The sequence below is a fragment of the Acomys minous genome, assembly GCF_964271855.1.
Source record: "Acomys minous genome assembly, chromosome: 7".
In the NCBI taxonomy this organism is placed as follows: Eukaryota; Metazoa; Chordata; class Mammalia; order Rodentia; family Muridae; genus Acomys; species Acomys minous.
In genome coordinates this window covers 20,872,075-20,892,345 of record NC_140488.1, presented here as the reverse complement: position 1 = coordinate 20,892,345, position 20,271 = coordinate 20,872,075, and the positions used below count along the sequence as shown (strand labels likewise).

General features: G+C 42.9%; 2 long non-coding RNA genes across 2 annotated transcripts in view; both read left to right on the top strand.

Annotated features, from left to right (window-relative positions):
* Window positions 1-1,909: 1,909 nt before the first annotated feature.
* Window positions 1,910-14,918, top strand: LOC311602517. Its single transcript, XR_014780774.1, has 3 exons — window positions 1,910-3,377; window positions 8,688-8,860; window positions 14,094-14,918. It is a non-coding gene; the product is annotated as an uncharacterized lncRNA (long non-coding RNA).
* Window positions 14,919-20,193: 5,275 nt separating this feature from the next.
* The window catches only part of LOC311602515, a 35,767-nt gene continuing 35,689 nt past the window's right edge, over window positions 20,194-20,271 (top strand). The window contains exon 1 of the long non-coding RNA XR_014780772.1: window positions 20,194-20,208. This is a non-coding gene — a long non-coding RNA (uncharacterized lncRNA). The remainder of the gene's footprint in view (window positions 20,209-20,271) is intronic.

Genomic DNA, 20,271 nt, shown 5'->3' with positions numbered 1-20,271 from the left:
AGGGGGAGAAATGATTAGGGGAAAATAGAGGACAGGTGAGAGAGAAGAGGAAAAAAGAGGACAATAAGCAGTAAAGATTAGAGAGGAAGGGGCACTAGAGGAAGATATGCAGAAAAGAAGACATGGACAGGAAAGAGAAGAAGCAAGAGTAACATGGATGGATGATTTAAAAAACAAGAAGAAGAAGAACAAGAACAAGAAGACCAAGAACATGAAGAACAAGAACAAGAAGAACAAGGACAAGAAGTGGAGAAGGTGAAGGATGAGGAAGAATGAGGAGATAAATGAGGACGAAGAGGAGGAGGAAGAGAAAAGAAGAGGAAGAAGAGGAGGAAGAGGAGGAGGAAGAAAAAGCTGTGGATGAAGACGAGGAGAAGGAGGAGTAGTGAATGAGCCAAGAATGAACTGGAAGAAAAAAGAAACTTGAAGAGGTTAGAAAAGAATGCCTGGAGATGGAAGGAACATACTGATTCGAATTGAAAAAATCAGTAGGACCAAGTCGGAGGGAGTAGGTAGGAAGACAAGTTATCAAAACAAAAGGGCAGGAATGTTAATCAAGTGTGAAGAGAATGTAAGAGGTGAGTGGGACAAAGACTAAATAGGAAGCAATAAGAAAAACAATACGGGAAAAGTGAAAAAAGAAGAAGGGGATCAGGGAAGAGTGAGGAAGAAAGAAGAGGAATAAAATGTGAAAATTGTCAGAGAGAAGTAGAAGGGAAGAGGAATATGAGGAGGGAGAGGGCAGACAGTAAGGAGAGCAAAGAAGAACTAAAAGTGGAAAAGAGGAACATAAATGAAGAGAGAAGGGGAAAGAAAGGCAATAGAGGTAAACAGGGGAAAAGAATGAAGGAGGAAGAGAAATGAAGAGGGAAGGAGAGTTTTGAAGAGTAAAGGATTACAAGCAGGAGCAACAAGAAATGGAGAAGAGAGTAGAAAAGAGGAACTAAGAGGCAAGGGGAAGGAGAGAAGAGGTAGAAGAGGTAGAAGGGGAAAAGAAGAGAGAGGAACTATAGAGAAGACAAAGCAGGTTATGTAGGAATGAAGATAGAAGGAAGGGATTAGGGAAGAGGAAAGAAGGAAAGAAGGACCTTAGGAGGTAAAGAGGAAAGAGGAAGGAAGGGATTAGCGAAAGGGGAGGATGGAGAACAGAAGAGGAGACACTCAGGAAGAGAAGAGATCAGGGGCACATTCCAAGAGAGATGAGCAGGGAAGTGTGAAGATACTGTCAGGGAGAGAAGAAGGAAATAAAAAATGCTGAGAATAAGGAGATGGAGTAAAGAGGGAAGAGCCAACGGATGCGAAAGTACTGGTGAAGGAAGACTAAGGATAACAGAACAACATATAAATGGACTGAGGACAGAAAGGGAAAGAAGAAAGAAGAGGGTAGACCTAGGGAGTGCCAGAAGGAAGAAAAAGAAGGGTGGTGGAAAAAAGCAAATTAGAAAAAGGAAAGGAGGTTGAAGCAATTAAGATGGCCAAATAGGAAGTGGGAAAAGAAGCTAGGCAGGAAAATGAGGAAAAAATGAAGAAGAGAGAATGGGAAAGACTGAATAGGGAAGAAGAGAGAGAAAAAACAAAAGGGGGAAGAGGAGAGAGTTGGGTGTGCTAAGAGGAGAAATTGAAGATAAGAAGAGAGGAAGAAGATGGAAGGGAGAAGAGGATGGAGGAGAAAAGTGGAGGAATGTGGTGATTGGAGAAAGAGGTTAGGGAAGAGGGAAGACGACTGATTTGATGAAGACTGAGAAAGAGGTATGAGAGTTGAAGAGCAAAGAGGACGGGATAGGGAAGAAGAACTTGGAGGAAAATGAGAGGAGGTAAAAGAAAAGAAGGCAGAAATGAAGCAATAGAAATGAGGCTTGAAAGAGGCAGGTGGGGCAGAGGAAAAGTGTAGAGGAGGGGCTATGGGCGAGAATGAAGGAAGAAAAGATGAAGGAGCAGAGACAAGGAGGGGAAAACAGGGAGAAAGAAAGAGAGCAAGGGGGTGACTAGGAGGCAGTAGGGAGGAAGAGAAAAGAGGAAATGGTGGAGAAGTTAGAATAAAGATGAGGGATGAAAGATGAAGAAGGAAGGTGGGAGAGAGCCTAAGAGGTGTATAAAAAGTGGTGAGATGTGGAAAGCAGAGTCAAGATAAAGGAGGAGGAAAGAGAGTATGGATGAAGGAAGGGAGAATGGAAGATGTTTAAATAGAGGGAAAGAGATTGAGAATGGAGAAAACATAGCAGAGAAGTAGAAGGATGCGGCAAATGAAGGAAAGAGACAATGAAAGGAGGAGAGTTGAAGAGTAAACACAGGTTAGTGGAAAGCACAGTAAAGAGGGGAAACTGGGAGGGGGAAGAGAGAAGTGTGGAGAAGAATGAAATGGAGAGATGAGGAAAGTAAATGAAGATGAGATAAGAGGAAAGGCAAGATAGACTGAAGAGAATGGAAGTATTAAAAAGAAGGAGGAGAAGAAAAAAGGGAAGAGAGAAGAAACGGGAAAAGGAGGAAGAGGAAAGAATAGGAAGAAAATGGTTTATGAAAGAAAAATGAGGTGGCAAAGAAGAGAAGAATAGTGAAGAAAACGATAAGACAATAATAGGGAAAGGTGAGAAGGGAGTGGAATGATAATAAAAGGAAGGGATGAAGAGGAAAAAAGAGCAGAGTGATGATGGAAGAGGATGGTAGAGGAGGCAGTTAGGCATAAGGGTCTCTTAGAGTTTCTACTGCTACAATCAAATTGTTGAGCACAGGAACTCTGACAAAGAAACTTGTAGTTGGGACTGGATTTCCCAGCTTCAGAGGATCAGTCCATTCTTGTCATGGCAGAAAGCTTGTTGGCCTGCAGGCAGACATGATGCTGTAGAATTTGATGAGAGTCAGTCATCTGGGTTGGCAGGCAGCATGAAGTGTGACACTGGGCCTCGGTTGGGCACCTGAAAGGACAAACCCCCGCCTGTGACACACGTCTTCTAAGAAGACTATATCTAGTCTAACAAGAATACATCTTTGAACATTGACTTCCCTAGTGCTCTATAGGGGGCAAAATGAAATTATTGAAACCAGTTGAGGCAGATGGGAGGAAAGAGCAGGAAATAGAGGAGTGGGAGTAATGATGAAAGAGAGGAGACAGGAAAGAAGACAAAAGAGGGAAGAGAAGGGAAGAGGGAGGTGAAGAGAACAGGATGAAATAAAAAAGCAGAAAGAAAATATGCTGAGAAAAGAGAGAAGAGGTGGAGAGAGGGACCAGAAGAGTGAAGAGAAGAGATGTGAGGACACAGTTGAGGAAAGAGGTGGGAATGGGAAGGGAAAGGAGGAGTGTAGAAAAAGTACCAGGGTAAAAGCGTGAGGAGGAAATAGTGACAGTGAGAAAAGAGAAGGGTGGATGGAAGAGGATGGAGGTTGGAAAATGAAACAGAGGCAGCTGAGGCAGAATGCAGGCAGAGAGAATGGGTAAAAAGAAATAGGATGTAAAAATAGAATGGAGGAAAGGGAAGAAATGAAACAGGAGAGGAATGAAGGCAAAGAGGGGTGAAGTAGAGGGGAATAGAGGAAGACGAAGAAGAGTACTGAGGAAAGATGGAGCAGCAGCAGCAGCAGCAGAGAAGTGGACAGAGAAAGTTGGAGGAAGGAAGAGGAAAGATGAGGGAAACAGAGATATAGGTACAAGGTGAAAAGAGAGAAGAGGATGCAGCTTAAAAGATTGGGAATGGGGGGAGGCTGGAGAGATGGCTCTGAGGTTAAGAGAACTGTCTACTTTCCCAGAGGTCATGAGTTCCATTCCCAGCAACCACATGGTGGCTCACAACCATCTAAAATGAGATCTAGTGCCTTCTTCTGGCCTGTGGGTGTTCATGCAGTCAAAGCACTGTATCAAATTTAATTAATTAAAAAACAGATTGGGAATGGGAGGGGAGGCTGGATAGTGTAGTGTTAACTGGAAAGAAGATTCACGGTGAGTATAGGGCAGAGAGGTGAGGCAAAAATGGGAGCAGTGGAGGGATGTGGAAAGAGGATGGAAGTAGGAAGAAAGGGGAAGCTGGAAGGAAGGGAAAATATAATAGAAGAAGAGGAAGGAGTGGAGAGACAAAGTGTGGTGAGAAGAGCAAAGAAAGAATAGGAGTAAAGAGGACAAAAGAAGGGACGAAAGAGGAAAGAAGAAGGAGCACATAATAAGAAAGAAAATGTTGGGGGGAAAGCTGGAGGATACAAGATGAAGGTGAAGGGATATGAAGGAAAAGGAAATAAACAAAGAAAAACATTAAGAAGCTAGATTGAGGAAGATGATGGGTAAATGAAAACTGAAGAAGAATCAAGAGAAAAGAGAAAAGAAAAACAGGGGGCAGGAGGCGCTAAGGAGTATGAGTGTATAAGAAGAAGAGAGAAATAGAAGCAAGAGGAAAAAGACTGGAGAGGTAAGAGGGACAAAGTGAAGAGTATAGCAAAGAGGGGGAAGATGTAAGACCTTGGACGAGGTCAAAGGAAGAAGAAGGCAGGAAGGAAGAAGAGAGACAGGGAAGCAGGAATGGAATGGAAGAGGAAAATGGTGACTGAGTTTAGAGTAGGCAAGAAGAATGACAAAGGAGCAGGCAGCAGATATAGGACTACTGGGGATAAAAAGAGAAGAAGGAAGCGATGGAGCTGGAAAGGTGAGGAACAGAGTAAGAGGGGAAAGAGAGAAAAGGTGGGAAGTGGGAAAGGAGTTAAGAACTAGAAGAAGGGAGGATGACAGGGAAAGGGGGAGAAGAGAAGGGGGAATAGCAGGGAAGAATGTTGAAGTGTCAAGAACAGAAAAGTGAAAAGAATAAAGAAGAGAAAAAGGAACCAGTGGAACAGAATGTAAAGAGCGAAGGGAAGACGGGAGGAGAAAAAAAGGCAAGAGGAGGTAAAGAAAGAGGTGCATGGCAGTGTGCGGAGGCAAAATCAAGGAGGTGGGTTAATGCAGAATATGAGAAAGGAGTAGAGAAGGGGGACAGGTATGGGCAAACTACAGATGATAGCAGTAAGAAGAAAAAGGAGCAGGAAAGAGATTGGATGAGGGAACAAAAGTTATGAGTGTAGGGAACAGAAAAGGAAGAAGAGATATTAGTGAATGGAAAGTAGGAAGGGAAATTAGGCAAGAGGGGAAAGGGGAGAAGAGAAAAGTGGAAGAAAATGAATGACACAGGAGATTAAGCAAACAGGAAGATCAGAAATGGATTGATGAAGGACAGTAATGAATGGAGGAAAGATTTCTGTGGAAAAAAAGAGAGAAAAGTAGGGCGAGAAATGATTAGGGAAATAAGGGGAAAGGTGAGAGGAAAGAGGAAAAAAGAGGACAATGAGCAGCAAAGAGAAGAGAGGAAGGGGCACTAGAGCCAGGTATGCAGAAGGGAAGACATGGGAAGAAAAGAAAGGAAGCAACAGTAACATGGATGGATGATATAAAAAAATAAGAAGAAGGCAGAAGCAGAAATAGAAGGAGAAGGAATAGAAAAAAAATTAGAAGAGGAAGAAGAAGTTGAAGAGGAAGAGGAAGAGAAGGAGGCAGAAGAGTGAAGAGAAAGAAGAAGGAGGAGGAGAAGGAGAAGAAGATGGTGATGAAGAAGAATGAAGAAGAAGAGGAGATGGAGGAGGTAGAGGAGGAGGAGAAGAAAAGAGGAAGAAGACAGGGAAGAGGAAGAAGAGGAGGTGGAAGAAAAAGAGGTGGAAGATGAGGAGGAACACTGAATGAGAGAAGAATAAAATGAAGAAAAAGAAATCAAGAGGAGGTTAGAAAAGAAAGAATGGAGGTGGAAGTAAAATACTGATGGAAAATGAAAAAAAATCAGTAGAAGCAAGTATGAGGGAGTAGGTAGGAAGATGAGTTATCAAAAGAAAGGGACAGGAATGTAATCAAGTGTGTAGAGAAAGAAAGAGGTTAGTGGGAAAAGATTAAACAGGGACCAAAAAGAAAAACAATATAGGAAGAGTGAAAAAAGCAGAAGGGAGAGGACAGAAGAGTGAGGAAGTAGGAAGAGGAAGAGTATATTAAGTTTGGCAAGAGAGAAGTAGAAGGGAGGAGGAATACTAGGAGGGTGAGTTCAGACAGTAAGGAGAGCAAAGAAGAATGAAAAGTGGAAAAGAGGAACATAAATGAAGAGAAAAGGGGAAAGAAAAGGGAATAGAGGTAAACAGGGAAGAAGAACGAAAAAAGAAGAAAAATAAAGAGGGAATGGTAGTTTTGAAGAATAAAGGATTACAAGCAGGAAAAACAAGAAATGGAGAAGACAGTTGAAAAGAGGAACTAAGAGGCAAGGGGAAGGAGAGAAGAGGTATAAGAGGTAGAAAAAGAAAAGAAGAGAGAGGAACTGTAGAGAAGACAAAGCAAGGTTAAGGAGGAGTGAAGATGGAAAGGAAGGGATTAGGGAAGAGGAAAGAAGGAAAGATGGACCTTAGGAGGTAAAGAGGGAAAGGGGGGGAAGGGATAAATGAAAGTAGAGGATGGAGAACAGAAGAGGAGGGACTAAGGAAGAGAAGAGATCAGGGGCAAATGGGAAGAGGGAAGAGCAGTGAAGTATGAAGATACTGTAGGAAGAGAGGAAGGAAATAAAAATGCTGAGAAAAAGGAGATGGAGTGAAAAGGGAAGAGCCAAGCGATGCGAAAGTATTGGTGAAGGAAGCCTAAGGATAATAGAACAAGACATAAATGCGGTGAGGAATGAAAATAAAAAAAGACAGAAGAGGTTAGATCTAGGGAGTGATGGAAGGAAGAAAGAAATAAAAGTCAATTAGAAAAAGGAAATGAGGTTGAAGCAAGGAAGATGAACAAAATGGGAAGTGGGAAAAGAGGCTAAGCAGGAGAAGGATGAAAAAAGAAAGAAAAGGGAATGTTAAAGACTGAATAGGGAAGAAAAGAGGGAGAAAAATAAAAGGAGGAAATAGGAGAGAGTTGGGTGTGGTAAGAGGAGAAACAGAAGAGGAAAGAAGACAGAGGAAGATGGAAAGGAGAAGAGGATGGAGGAGAAAATAGAGGAATGTAGTGATTAGAAAAAGAGGTTAGGGAGGAGTGAAGATGAGAGTTTTAATGAAGGACTGAGAAAGAAGTAGGACAGTTGAAGAGTAAAGACGATGGGATAGAGAAGAACTTGGAGGAAAATGAGAGGAGTTAAGAGAGAAGAAGGCAAAAGATGAAGAAATAGAGAGGAGGAGTGAAAGAGGAGGGTGGGGCAAAGAGGAGAGGTGTAAGTAGAATTTGGGAAGAGGAGGGGCTATGGAAGAGAATGAAGGGAGAACGGTGAAGGAGCAGAGACAAAGAGGGAAAAACAATAAGAAAGAAAGAGACCAAGGGTTGACTATGAGGCAGCAGAGAAGAAGAGAAAAGAGGAAATGTTGGGGAAGTTAGAATAAAGGTGAGGGATGAGGGATGAAGAGGGAAGGAGGAAGAGAGACTAAGAGGTGTGTAGAAAGTAGTGAGACGTGTGAAGAAGAGTGAAGATAAAGGAGGAGGGAAGAGGGAAGAGAATATGGATGAAGGAAGGAAGGGAGAAGGGATGATGTATAAAGCGAGGGAAGGGTAATGAGAATGGAGAAGGAATAGCAGAGAAGTAGAAGGATGAGGAAAATGAAGGAAAAAGACAATGAAAGGAGGAGAGTTTAAGAGTAAACACAGGTTAGTGGAAAGCACAGTAAAGAGGGGAAACTGGGAGGGGGAAGAGAGAAGTGTGGAGAAGGAGGACATGGAGAGATGAGGAAAATAAATGAAGATGAGAGAAGAGGGAAAGTTAGGATAGACTGAAGAGAAGGGAAGCATTCAAAAGAAGGAGGAGGGAAGAAAGAAGAAATGCGAAAAGGAGGAAGAGGAAGGATTGGAAGGAAATGGTTTATGAAAGAAAAAGTAAGATGTCTAAGAAGAGAAGTATATTGAAGAAAATGATAAGACAATAATAGGCAATAGGAGAGAAGGGAATGGAATGACAATTAAAAAGGTATAAAGAGGAAAAAGGAGCAGAGCGATGATGGAAGAGGATGGTAGAGGAGACAGTTAGGCATAAGGGTCTCTCAGAGTTTCTACTGCTAGGATAAAATTGTTGAGTACAGCAACTCTTACAAAGAAACTTTTAGTTGGGACTGGATTTCCCAAGTTCAGAGGTTCAGTCCATTCTTGTCATGGCAGGAAGCTTGTTGGTCTGCAGGCAGACATGATGCTGGAGAATTTGATGAGAGTTAGTCATCAGGGTGGGCAGGCAGCATGAAGTGTGACACTGCACCTGGGTTGGGCACCTGAAAGGACAAAGCCCATGCCTGTGACACAAGACTTCTAAGAAGACCATACCTACTCTAACAAAAATACACTTTTGAACATTGACTTCCCTAGTGCTCTATAGGGGGCAAAAGTGAAATTGTTGAAACCAGTAGAAGCAGATGGGAGGAAAGAGAAGGAAATAGAGAAGTGGGAGTGATGATGACAGAGAGTAGACAGGAAAGAAGACCAGGGAGGGAAGAGAAGGGAAGAGGAAGGTGAAGAGAACAGGAGGCAATAAAAAAGGCAGAAAGAAAATATATTGAGAAGAGAGAGAAGAGGTGGAGAGAGAGACTAGAAGAGTTGATAAAAGAGTGATGGGGACACAGTTGAGGAACGAGGTGGGAATGGGAAGGGAAAGGAGGAGTGTAGAAAAAGTACGACGCTGAAAGCGTGAGGAGGAAAGAATGAAGGTGAGAAAAGAGAAGGTGGATCATGCAAGAGTCCAGAGGGTGGAAAATGAAAAAGGAGGGCAGATGAGGGAGAATGGAGGCAGAGGTCATGGGAAAGAGAAAGAGGATATAGAAATAGGGTGGAGGAAAGGGAAGAAAGGACACAGGACAGGAATGAAGGCAAAGAGGCGTGAAGTAGAGGGGAATAGAGGAAGGTGAAGAAGAGTACTGAGTAAAGAAGCATTAGCAGCTGAGAAGTGGACAGAGAAAGAAGGAGGAAGGAAGAGTGAAGATGAGGGAAACGGACATATAGGCACAAGATGAAAAGAGAGAAGAGGAGGCAGCATAAAAGATCGGGAATGGGAGAGGAGACTGAATAGTGTAGTGCTAACTGGAAAGAAGATTCACGGCGAGTGTAGGGCAGAGAGATGAGGCAAAAATTGTAGAGGTGTTGGGATGTGGAAAGGGGATGGAAGAAGGAAGGAATAGGAACCAGGAATGTAAAGAAAATATAAGAGAAGAAGAGGAAGGAGTGGAGAGACAAAGTGTGGTGAGAAGGACAGAAAAAAAATAGGAGTAAAGAGGACAAAAGAAAGGGACACAATAGGAAAGAAGAAGCAGCACATAATTGGAAGGAAAAGAGGGGGGAAGATGGAGGATACAAGATGAAGGTGAAGGGATATATAGGAAAGGGGAGTAAACACAGAAAAGCATCTAGAAGCTAGATTGAGGAGGATGAGGGGTAATTGAAAACTGAAGAAGATTTAAGAGACAAGAGGAAAGAAAAGAGAGGAGGCAGAAGGAGCTAAGGAGCAGCAGTGCAAAAGAAGAAGAGAGAAATTGAAGCAAATGTAAGGGAGAGGCAACAGGGACTAAGTCAAGCATATAGGAAAGAGGGGGGAAGATATCAGACGTTGGAGGAGGTCAAAGGAAGAAACAGAAAGGAAGAAGAAGCCAGTATGAAAGAAGGGAGATAGGGAAGGGGGAATGGAAAGGACAAGGAAAATGAAAGACGAGGTAAGATTAGGCAAGAAGAATGATGGCGAAACAGGCAACAAATATAGGACTATTGAGGATAAAATGAGAAGAAGGAAAGGATGGAGCCAATATTGTAAGAAACAGAGTAAGACGGGAATGAGAGAAAAGGTGGGAAGTGGGAGAGGAGTTAAGAATTAGAAGAAGGGAAGGTAACAGGAAAACAGGAAAAAAGAGAAGGGGGAACAGGATGGAAGAATACAGTAGTGTCAAGATGAGAAATGTGAAAGGAAGAAAGAAGCAGAAAGGAACGAGTGAAACAGAATGTAAAGAGAGGAGGGAAGAGGGGAGGAGAAAGAAAGCAAGAAGAGGGAAGAAAGAGGTGCATGGCAGTTTGAGGGGGCAAAAATCAATGAAGTGCAGAATATGAGAAAGGAGGAGAGCAGAGGGACAGGTAAGGGGAATTGTAGTTGATGGCAGGCAGAATAAAAAGGAGCAGGAAAGAGATTGGATGAGGGAACAAATGATATGAGTAAAAGGAAGAGAATAGGACGAAGAGATATCAGTGAATGGAACCTAAAAAGAGAAATGACAGAAGAGGGGACAGGGGAGATGAGAAAAGTGGAAGGAAGAGGATGACTGAAACAGGAGATTAAGCAAACAGGAAGATCTGAAATGGATTGATGAGAATGAGTGGAGGAATGTTGACTGTGAAAAAAAAGGGGAGAAAAGCAGGGGGAGAAAGGATTATGGAAAAACAGGAGACAGGTGAGAGGAAAGAGGAAAAAAGAGGACAATAAGCAGCAAAGAGTAGAGGGGAAGGGCACTAGAGCCACGTATGCAGAAGAGAAGATATGGAAGGAAAAGAGAGGAGGCAAAAGCAACATGGATGGATGATTTAATAAAGATGAAAAGGAAGAAAGACAACAACAACAAGAAGAAGAAGAGGAGGAGGAGGAGGTGGAAAAGGAGGAGAAGGAAGAAGAGGAGGAGGAAGAATGAAGAGAAAGAAGAAGGAGCAAGAGGTGGAGCATGAAAAAGAGGAGAAAAGAGGAAGAGGAAGAAGAACTGGAACAGGAAGAAGAGGAGGAGTAAGAAAAATGTGTGGAGGAAGAGGAGGCAAAGGAAGAGTGAAAAGAAAGAAGAAGAGGAGGAGGAAGAGATGGAGGAGCAGGAGGAGGACGAGAACAGAGGAAGATGAAAAGGAAAAAGGAGCGGAAGAGGAGGAAGAGGAGGAGGAAGAAAAAGCGGTGGAGGAAGAAGAGGAAAAGGAGGAGCAGTGAATGAGTGACGAATGAAATAGAAGAAAAAAGAAACATGAAGAGGTTAGAAAAGAAAGAATGGAGATGGAAGGAACATACTGATGGCAAATGAAATAATCAGTAGAAGGAAGTAGGAGGGAGTAGCAAGAAGAGGAGTTATCCAAAGAAAAAGGCTGGAGGATGAATCCAGTGTGAAAAGAAGTTCAGAGGTGAGTGGGACAAAGACTAAAGGGGAAGCAATAAGAAAAACAATACAGGAAGAGAGAAAAAAGAACAAGGGAGAGGAGGGAAGAGTGAGGAAGAAGGAGGAGGAGAAAAATGTGAAGACTGACAAGAAAGAAGTAGAAGGGAGGAGGAATACTAGGAGGAGGAGGGCAGACAGTAAGGAGAGAGAAGAAGATATAAAAATGGAAAGGAGGAATATAAATGAAGAGAGAAGGGGAAGAAAAGGCAATAGAGGTAAACAGGAGAATAATGAAGAAGGAAGAGAAATATATAGGTTAGGAGAGTTTTGAAGAGTAAAGAATTACAAGCAGGAGCAACGAGAAATGGAGAAGAGAGTAGGAAAGAGGAAAAGACACGAGGGGAAAGAGAGAGGGGTATATGAGATAGAATGGGAAAAAAGAGAGAGGAAACCATAGAGAAGACAAAGCAAGGTTAAGGAGGAATGAAAATAGAGAGGAAGAGACTAGGGAAGAGGAAAGAAGGAAAGATGGACCTTAGGGTGTAAAGAGGGAAGAGAGCAGCAGGGATGAATGAAAGTGGAGGATGGAGAACAGAAGAGGAGGGACTAAGGAAGAGAAGAGATCAGGGGCAAATTGGAAGAGAGATGAGCAGTGAAGTATGAAGATACTGTCAGGGAGAGAGAGGAAGGAAATAAAAAATGGTGAGAATAAGGAGATGGAATGAAAAGGGAAGAGCCAAGGGATGCGAAAGTATTTGTGAAGGCAGCCTAAGGATAATAGAAGAAGACATAAATGGGGTGAGGACAGAAAAAGAAACAAGACAGAACAGGGTAGGTCTAGGGAGTGCTAGAAGGAAAAAAGAGAAGTGTGGTGGAATAAAATTGTATTAGAAAAAGGAAATGAGGTTGAAGCAAGGAAGATGGACAAAATGGAAAGTAGGAAAATGCTAAACAGGAGAAGGATGAAAAAATGAAGAAGAGGGAATGTTAAAGACTGTACGGGGGAGGAGAGAGAGAGAGAGAGAGAGAGAGAGAGAGAGAGAGAGAGAGAGAGAGAGAGAAAACACAAAAGGAGGAAAGAGGAGAGAGTTGAGTGTGTTAAGAGGAATAACAGAAGAGGAAAGAAGATAGAAGAATATGGAAGGGAGAAGATGGAGGAGAAAATTGAAGGAATGGAGTGAGTAGAGAAAGAGGTTAGGGAAGAGTGAAGATGAGCGATTTGGTGAAGGACTCTGAAAGAGGTATGACAGTAGAAGGGCAAAGAGGACAGGATAGGGAAGAATTTGCTGGAAAAAGAGAGAAGGTAAGAGAGAAGTAGGCAGAAGATGAAGTGATAGAGAGGAGGAGTGAAAGAGGAGGGTGGCGCCAAGGGGACAGGTGTAAGTAGAATTTGGGAAGAGGATGGGCTATGGAAGAGAATGAAGGAAGAAAGAAGAAGGAGCAGAGACAAGGAGGGAAAAACAAGGAGAAAGAAAGAGACCAAGGGTTGACTAGGAGGCAGCAGAGAAGAAGAGAAAAGAGGAAATGGTGGAGAAGTTAGAATAAAGATGAGCGATGAGGGATGAGGAGGGAAGGTGGAAGAGACTAAGAGGTGTGTAGAAACTAGTGAGACGTGTGAAGAAGAGTCAAGATAAAGGAGGAGGAAAGAGAGAAGGGAATATGGATGAAGGAATGAAGGGAGAAGGGACGATGTTTAAAGTGAGAGAAGGGTAATGGGAATGGGGAAGGCATAGCAGAGAATTAGAAGGATGTGGAAAATGAAGGAAAAAGACAACGAAAGGAGGAAAGTTGAAGAGTAAACACAGGTTAGTGGAAAGCACAGTAAAGAGGGGAAACTGGGAGGGGGAAGAGAGAAGTGTGGAGAAGGATGACATGGAGAGATGTGGAAAATAAATGAAGATGAGAGAAGAGGGAAAGTTAGGATAGATTGAAGAGAAGGGAAGCATTCAAAAGAAGGAGGAGGGAAGAAAGAAGAAATGCGAAAAGGAGGAAGAGGAAGGATTGGAAGGAAATGGTTTATGAAAGAAAAAGTAAGATGTCTAAGAAGAGAAGAATATTGAAGGAAATGATAAGACAATAATAGGCAAAAAGAGAGAAGGGAATGGAATGACAATTAAAAAGGTATAAAGAGGAAAAAGGAGCAGAGCGATGATGGAAGAGGATGGTAGTGGAGGCAGTTAGGCCTAAGGGTCTCTCAGAGTTTCTACTGGTATGTTAAATTGTTGAGTACAGCAACTCTTACAAAGAAACTTGTAGTTGGGACTGGATTTCCCAGCTTCAGAGGTTCAGTCCATTCTTGTCATGGCAGAAAGCTTGTTGGCCTACAGGGAGACATGATGCTGGAGAATTTGATGAGAGTCAGTCATCTGGGTTGGCAGGCAGCATGAAGTGTGACTCTAGGCCTTGGTTGGGCACCTGAAAGGACAAAGCCCACACCTGTGACACACATCTTCTAAGAAAAATACACCTTCGAACATGGAACTTCCCTAATGCGCTATAGAGGGCAAAAATGAAATAAGTGAAACCAACAGAAGCAGATGAGAGGCAAGAGAATGAAATAGAGAAGGGGGAGTGATGATGAAAGAGAGGAGAAAGGAAAGAAGACAAAAGAGAGAAGAGAAGCAAAGAGGGAAGTGAAGAGAACAGGAGGAAGTAAATAAGGCAGAAATAAAATATGTTGAGAAAAGAGAGAAGAGGTGGAGGGAGAGACTAGAAGGGTTGAGAGAAGAGAGGTGAGGACACAATTGAGGAAAGAGGTGGGAAGGGGATGGGAAAGGAGGAGTGTAGAAAAAGTACCGAGATAAAAGCATGAGGAGGAAATAGTGATGGGGAGAAAAAAAGAAGGGGGGATTGACGAGGGCAGAGGGTGCAAGATGAAAAAGGAGGGCAGATGAAGGAGAATGGAGGTGAAGGGTGTGAGAAAGGGAGAAGCAGAGAGAGAGATAGAATGGAGGAATGGGAAGAAATGAAAGAGCGGAGGAATGAAGTGGGAGAGGCAGGCAAAGTGGAGAATACAGGAAGAAGAATCAGAGTACTGAGGGAAGAAGCAGCAGAAGCAGCAGAGTAGTGGACAGAGAAAGATGGAGGAAGGAAGAGTGAAGATGAGGGAAATGGACATATAGGTAGGAGGTGAAAAGAGAGAAGAGGATGCAGCATAAAAGATCGGGAACGGGAGGAGAAACTGAATAGTGTAGTGATAACTGGAAAGAAGATTCATGGCGAGTGTAGGGCAGAGAGATGAGGCAAAAATGGGAGAGGTGGTGGGATGTGGAAAGGGGATGGAAGAAGGAAGAAAGCAGAAGCTGGAAGGAAGAGAAAATATAGGAGAAGAAGAGAAAGGTGTGGAGAGACAAAGTGTGGTGAGAAGGACAGAGAAGGAATAGGAGTGATGAGGACAAAAGAAAGGGACCAAAGAGGAAAGAAGAAGAAGCACATAATAGGAAGGGAAAGATAGGGGGAAAGTTGGAGGATACAAGATGAAGGTGAAGGGATATGAAGGAAAGGGGAGTAAACACAGAAAAGCATCAACAGCTAGATTGAGGGTGATGAAGGATAAGTGAAAACTCAAGAAGAATTAAGAGAAAAGAGGAAAGAAAACAGAGGAGACAGGAGGAGCTAAGGGGCATGAGTGCATGCAAAGAAGAGAGAAATTGAAGCAAGTGGAAAGACACGGGAGAGGCAAGAGGGACAAAGTGAGGAGTATAGCAAAGTGGGGGAAGATGGAAGAAATTGGAGGAGGTCAAAGGAAGAAGCAGAATGGAAGAAGAAGGCAGGATGGAAGAAGAGAGACAGGAAAGTGGGAATGGAATGGAGGAGGAAAATGGAAGATGAGGTAGGAGTAGGCAGGAAGAATGACAAAGGAACAGGGAGCAGATATAGGACTACTGAGGATAAACAGAGAAGAAGGAAGTGATGGAGCTGGAAAGGTGAGGAACAGAGTAAGAGGGGAAAGAGAGAAAAGGTGGGAAATGGGAGAGGAGTTAAGAACTAGAAGGGAAGATGACAGGAAAAGGGAGAGAAGAGAAGGCTGAATAGGATGGAAGAATATAGAAGTGTCAAGAAGAGAAAAGTGAAAAGAAAAAAGAGGAGAAAAAGGAACCAGTGAAACAGAATGTAAAGAGAGGAGGGAAGAGGGGAGGAGAAAAAAAAGGCAAGAAGAAGGAAGAAAAAGGTGCATAGAAGTTTGCAGAGGCAAAATCAAGGAAGTGGGTTGGTGCAGAATATGAGAAAGGAGGAGAGCAGAGGGACAGGTAAGGGGAACTGTAGTTGATGGCAGGCAGAATAAAAAGGAGCAGGAAAGAGATTGCATGAGGGAACAAAAGATATGAGTGAAGGGAAGAGAATAGGAAGAAGAGATATTAGTGAATGGAAAGTAAGAAGAGGAATGCAGCAAGAGGGGAAAGGGAGAAGAGAAACATAGAAGGAAGAGGATGAACAAAACAGGAGATTAAGCAAACAGAAAGATTGGAAATGGATTGAAGAAGGACATTAATGAATGGAGGAAAGATGAGTGTGGAAAGAAGGGGAGAAAAGCAGGGGGAGAAATGATTAGGGAAAAACAGGAGACAGGTGAGAGGGAAGAGGAAAAAGAGGACAATAAGCAGTAAAGATTAGAGAGGAAGGGGCAATAGAGGCAGGTATGCAGAAGGGAAGACATGAAAGGAAAAGAGAGGAAGCAAGAGTACCATGAATGGATGATTTAATAAAGATGAAAAGGAAGAAGAAGAAGAAGAAGAAGAAGAAGAAGAAGAAGAAGAAGAAGAAGAAGAAGAAGAGGAGGAGGAGGAGGAGGAGGAGGAGGAGGAGGAGGAGGAGGAGGAGGAGGAAGAGAGGAAGAAGAAGAAGAGGAAGAAGAGGAAGAAGAGGAGGAGGGAGAGGAGGAGGAAGATTGAAGAGAAAGAGGAAGAGGAGAAGGAGGAGCAAGAGGTGGAGGAGGAAAAGGAGGAGAAAAGAGGAAGAGGAAGAAGAGGAGGAACAGGAAGAAGACAAGGGGAAAGAAAACTGTGTGGAGGAAGAGGAGGTAAAGGAAGAGTGAAGAGGAAGAAGAAGAAGTAGAGGAGTAGGAGAAGGTGAAGGAGGAGGAAAAGGTGGAGGAGGAGGGGGAAGAAGAAGGAGAAGAAGAAGAAGACGAGGAAGAAGAAGAAGAAGAAGAGGATGAAGAAGAAGAAGAAAAAGAGGAGGAAGAAGAAAGGGATGAAGAGGTGGAGGAGGAGCAGGAGCAAGAAGTAGAAGAGAATTGGAGGAGGAAGAGGAGGAGGAAGAAGAGGAGGAGGAGGAAGAGAAAAGAGAAAGTAGAAGAGGAGGAAGAAGAAGAAGCACAGAAGGAAGGAAAAGAAGTGGAGGAAGAGGAGAAGCACGAGGAATAGGGAATGAGCAAAGCACAGAATAGAAGAAAAAAGAAACATGAAGAGGTTAGAAAAGAAAGAATGGAGATGGAAGTAAAATATTGATGGGAAATGAAAAATCAGTAGAAGCAAGTAGGAGGGAGTAGGTAAGAATACGCGTTATCCAAAGAAAGGGGCAGGAATATCAATCAAGTATGAAGAGGATGAAAGAGGTGAGAGGGACAAAAACTAAAGAGGAAGCTATAAGAAAAACAATATAGGAAGAGTGAAAAAGAAGAAGGGAGATGAGTGAAGACTGAGGAAGAAGGAAGAGGAAGAGAATGTGAAGATTGGCAAGAGAGAAGTAGAAGGGAGGAGGAATACGAGTAGGCAGAGGGCAGACAGTAAGGAGAGCAAAGAAGAATTAAAAGTGGATAAGAGGATAACATAAATGAAGGGAGAAGGGGAAAGAAAACGCAATAGAGGTAAACAGGGAAGAAGAATGAAGAAGGAAGAGAAATAAAGAGGGAAGGATAGCTTTGAAGAGTAAAGGATTACAAGCAGTAGCAACAAGAAATGGAGAAGAAAGTAGAAAAGAGGAACTAAGAGGCAAGGGGAGGGAGAGAAGGGATGTAAGATATAGAAGGGGAAAAGAAGGGAGAGGAATGGCAGAGAAGACAAAGCAAGGTTAAGGAAGAATGAAAATAGGATGGAAGGGACTAGGGAAGAGGAAAGAAGGAAAGATGGACCTTAGGGTGTAAAGACAGAAGAGGGGGGAAGAGATGAATAAAAGTGGAGGAAGGAGAACAGAAGAGGAGGGACTAAGGAAGAGAAGAGATCAGGGGCAAATTGGAAGAGAGATGAGCAGTGAAGTATGAAGATACTGTCAGGGAGAGGAGAAGGAAATGAAAAATGCCGAGAATAAGGAGATGGAGTATAAAGGGAAGAGCCAAGCGATGCAAAAGTATTGGTGAAAGAAGCCTAAGGATAACAGAACAAGACATAAATGGGGTGAGGAGAGAAAAGGAAAGAAGACAGAAGAGGGTAGATCTAGGGAGTGCCAGAAGGAAAGAGAGAAGTGTAGTGGAATAAAAGCAAATTAGAAAAAGGAAATGAGGTTGAAGCAAAGAAGATGGACAAAATGGGAATTGGGGAATGAAGCTAAGCAGGAGAAGGATGAAAAAAGGGAGAGAATGTAAAAGCCTAAATGGAGAAGAAGAGAGAGAGAAAACAGAAAAGGAGGGAAAAGGAGTGAGTTGGGTGTGGTAAGAGTAGAAAAGAAAGAGTAAAGAAGATAGAAGAGGATGGAAGGGAAAAGAGGATGCAGGAGAAAAATGGAGGAATGTGGTGATTGGAGAAGAGGTTAGGGAAGAGAAGGGAAGAGGGAGGTGAAGAGAATAGGAGGCAATATAAAAGGCAGAAAGAAAATATGTTGAGAAGAGAGAGAAGAGGTAGAGAGACTAGAAGGGTTGAGAGAAGAGATGTGAGGACACAGTTGAGGAAAGAGGTGGGAATGGGAATGGAAAGGAGGAGTGTAGAAAAAGTACCGGGGTGAAAGCATGAGGAGGAAATAGTGAAGGTGAGAAAAGAGAAGGTTGGATCATGCAAGTGGACAGAGGGTGAAAAATAAAAAAAGGAGGGCAGATGAGGGAGAATGGAGGCAGAGAGAATGGGAAAAGGAAAAGAGAAGCTAGAAAGAGGATGGAGAAAAATGAAAAAATGAAACAGGAGAGGAATGAAGGCAAAGAGGGGTGAAGTAGAGAGGAATAGAGTAAGACGAAGAAGAGTACTGAGGAAAGAAGCAGCAGCAGAAAAGTGGACAGAGAAAGATGGAGGAAGGAAGAGTGAAGGTGAGGGAAACAGACATATAGGCACAAGGTAAAAAGAGAGAAGAGGATGCAGCATAAAAGATCGGGAATGGGAGGGGAGACTGAATAGTGTAGTGCTAACTGGAAAGAAGATTCACAGTAAGTGTAGGGCAGAGAGATGAGGCAAAAATTGTAGAGGTGGTGGGATGTGGAAAGAGGATGGAAGAAGGAAGGAATGGGAAACTGGAATGAAAAGAAAATATAAGAGAAGAAGAGGAAGGAGTGGAGAGACAAAGTGTGGTGAGAAGGACAGAAAAAGAATAGGAGTGAAGAGGACTAAGTAGGGAAGAAGAAGCAACACATAATAGGAAGGAAAAGAGAAGGGCGGGAAGATGGAGGATACAAGATGAAGGTGAAGGGATATGAAGGAAAGGAAAGGAAAGAAAGAAAAGCATCAGGGGCTAGACTGAGGAAGTTGAAGTGTAAATGAAAACTGAAGAAGAATTAAGAGAAAAGAGGAAAGAAAAGAGAGTAGGTAGGAGGAGCTAAGGAGCAGGAGTGCAAATGAAGAAGAGAGAAATTGAAGCAAATGTAAAGACATGGGAGAGGCAAGAGGGACAAAGTGAAGAGTATAGCAAAGAGGGAGGAAGATGTAAGACATTGGAGGAGGTCAGAAGAAGAAGCAGAAAGGAAGAAGAAGCCAGGATGAAAGAAGGGAGACAGGGAAGGGGGAATGGAAAGGACAAGGAAAATGAAAGACGAGGTAAGATTAGGCAAGAAGAATGATGGTGAAACAGGCAACAGATATAGGGCTATTGAGGATAAAATGAGAAGAAGGAAATGATGGAGCCAATATTGTAAGAAACAGAGTAAGACGGGAACGAGAGAAAAGGTGGGAAGTGGGAGAGGAGTTAAGAACTAGAAGAAGGGAAGGTAACAGAAAAACAGGAAAAAAGAGAAGGGGGAACAGGATGGAAGAATACAGTAGTGTCAAGATGAGAAATGTGAAAGGAAGAAAGAAGCAGAAAGGAACGAGTGAAACAGAATGTAATGAGAGGAGGGAAGAGGGGAGGAGAAAGAAAGCAAGAAGAGGGAAGAAAGAGGTTCATGGCAGTTTGTGGAGGCAAAATCAAGGAAGTGGGTTAGTGCAGAATATGAGAAAGGAGGAGAGCAGAGGGACAGGTAAGGAGAACTGTAGTTGATGGCAAGCAGAATAAAAAGGAGCAGGAAAGAGATTGGATGAGGGAACAAATGATATGAGTAAAGGGAAGAGAATAGGACGAAGAGATATTAGTGAATGGAACCTAAAAGGAAAAATGACAGAAGAGGGGACAGGGGAGAAGAGAAAAGTGGAAGGAAGAGGATGAATGAAACAGGAGATTAAGCAAACAGGAAGATCTGAAATGGATTGATGAAGGAAAGTAATGAGTGGAGGAATGTTGACTGTGAAAAAAAAGGGGAGAAAAGCAGGGGGAGAAAGGATTATGGAAAAACAGGAGACAGGTGAGAGGAAAGAGGAAAAAAGAGGACATTAAGCAGTAAAGAGTAGAGGAGAAGGGCACTAGAGCTGGCTATGCAGAAAGGAAGACATGGAAGAAAAAGAGAGGAAGCAAAAGCAACATGGATGATTTAATAAAGATGAAAAGGTAGAAGAAAAAGAAGAAGAAGAGGAGGGGGAGCAGGAGGAGGAGGTGGAGGAGGAAGAATGAAGAGAAAGAAGAAGAAGAGAAAGAGGAGCAAAAGGCAGAGGATGAAAAAGAGGAGAAAACAGGAAGAGGAAGAAGTGGAACAGGAAGAAGAGGAGGAGTAAGAAAAATGTGTGGAGGAAGAGGAGGTGAAGGAAGAGTGAAGAGAAAGAAGAAGAGGAGGAGGAGGAAGAGATGGAGGAGCAGGAGGAGGGGGAAGAGAAAAGAGGAAGATGAAAAGGAAAAAGGACCAGAAGAGTAGGGAGAGGAAGAAGAAAAAGCAGTGACGGAAGAAGAGAAAAAGGAAAAAGCAGTGAAGGAAGAAGAGAAAAAGGAGGAGCAGTGAATGAGCCAAGAATGAACTGGAAGAAAAAAGAAACTTGAAGAGGTTAGAAAAGAATGCAT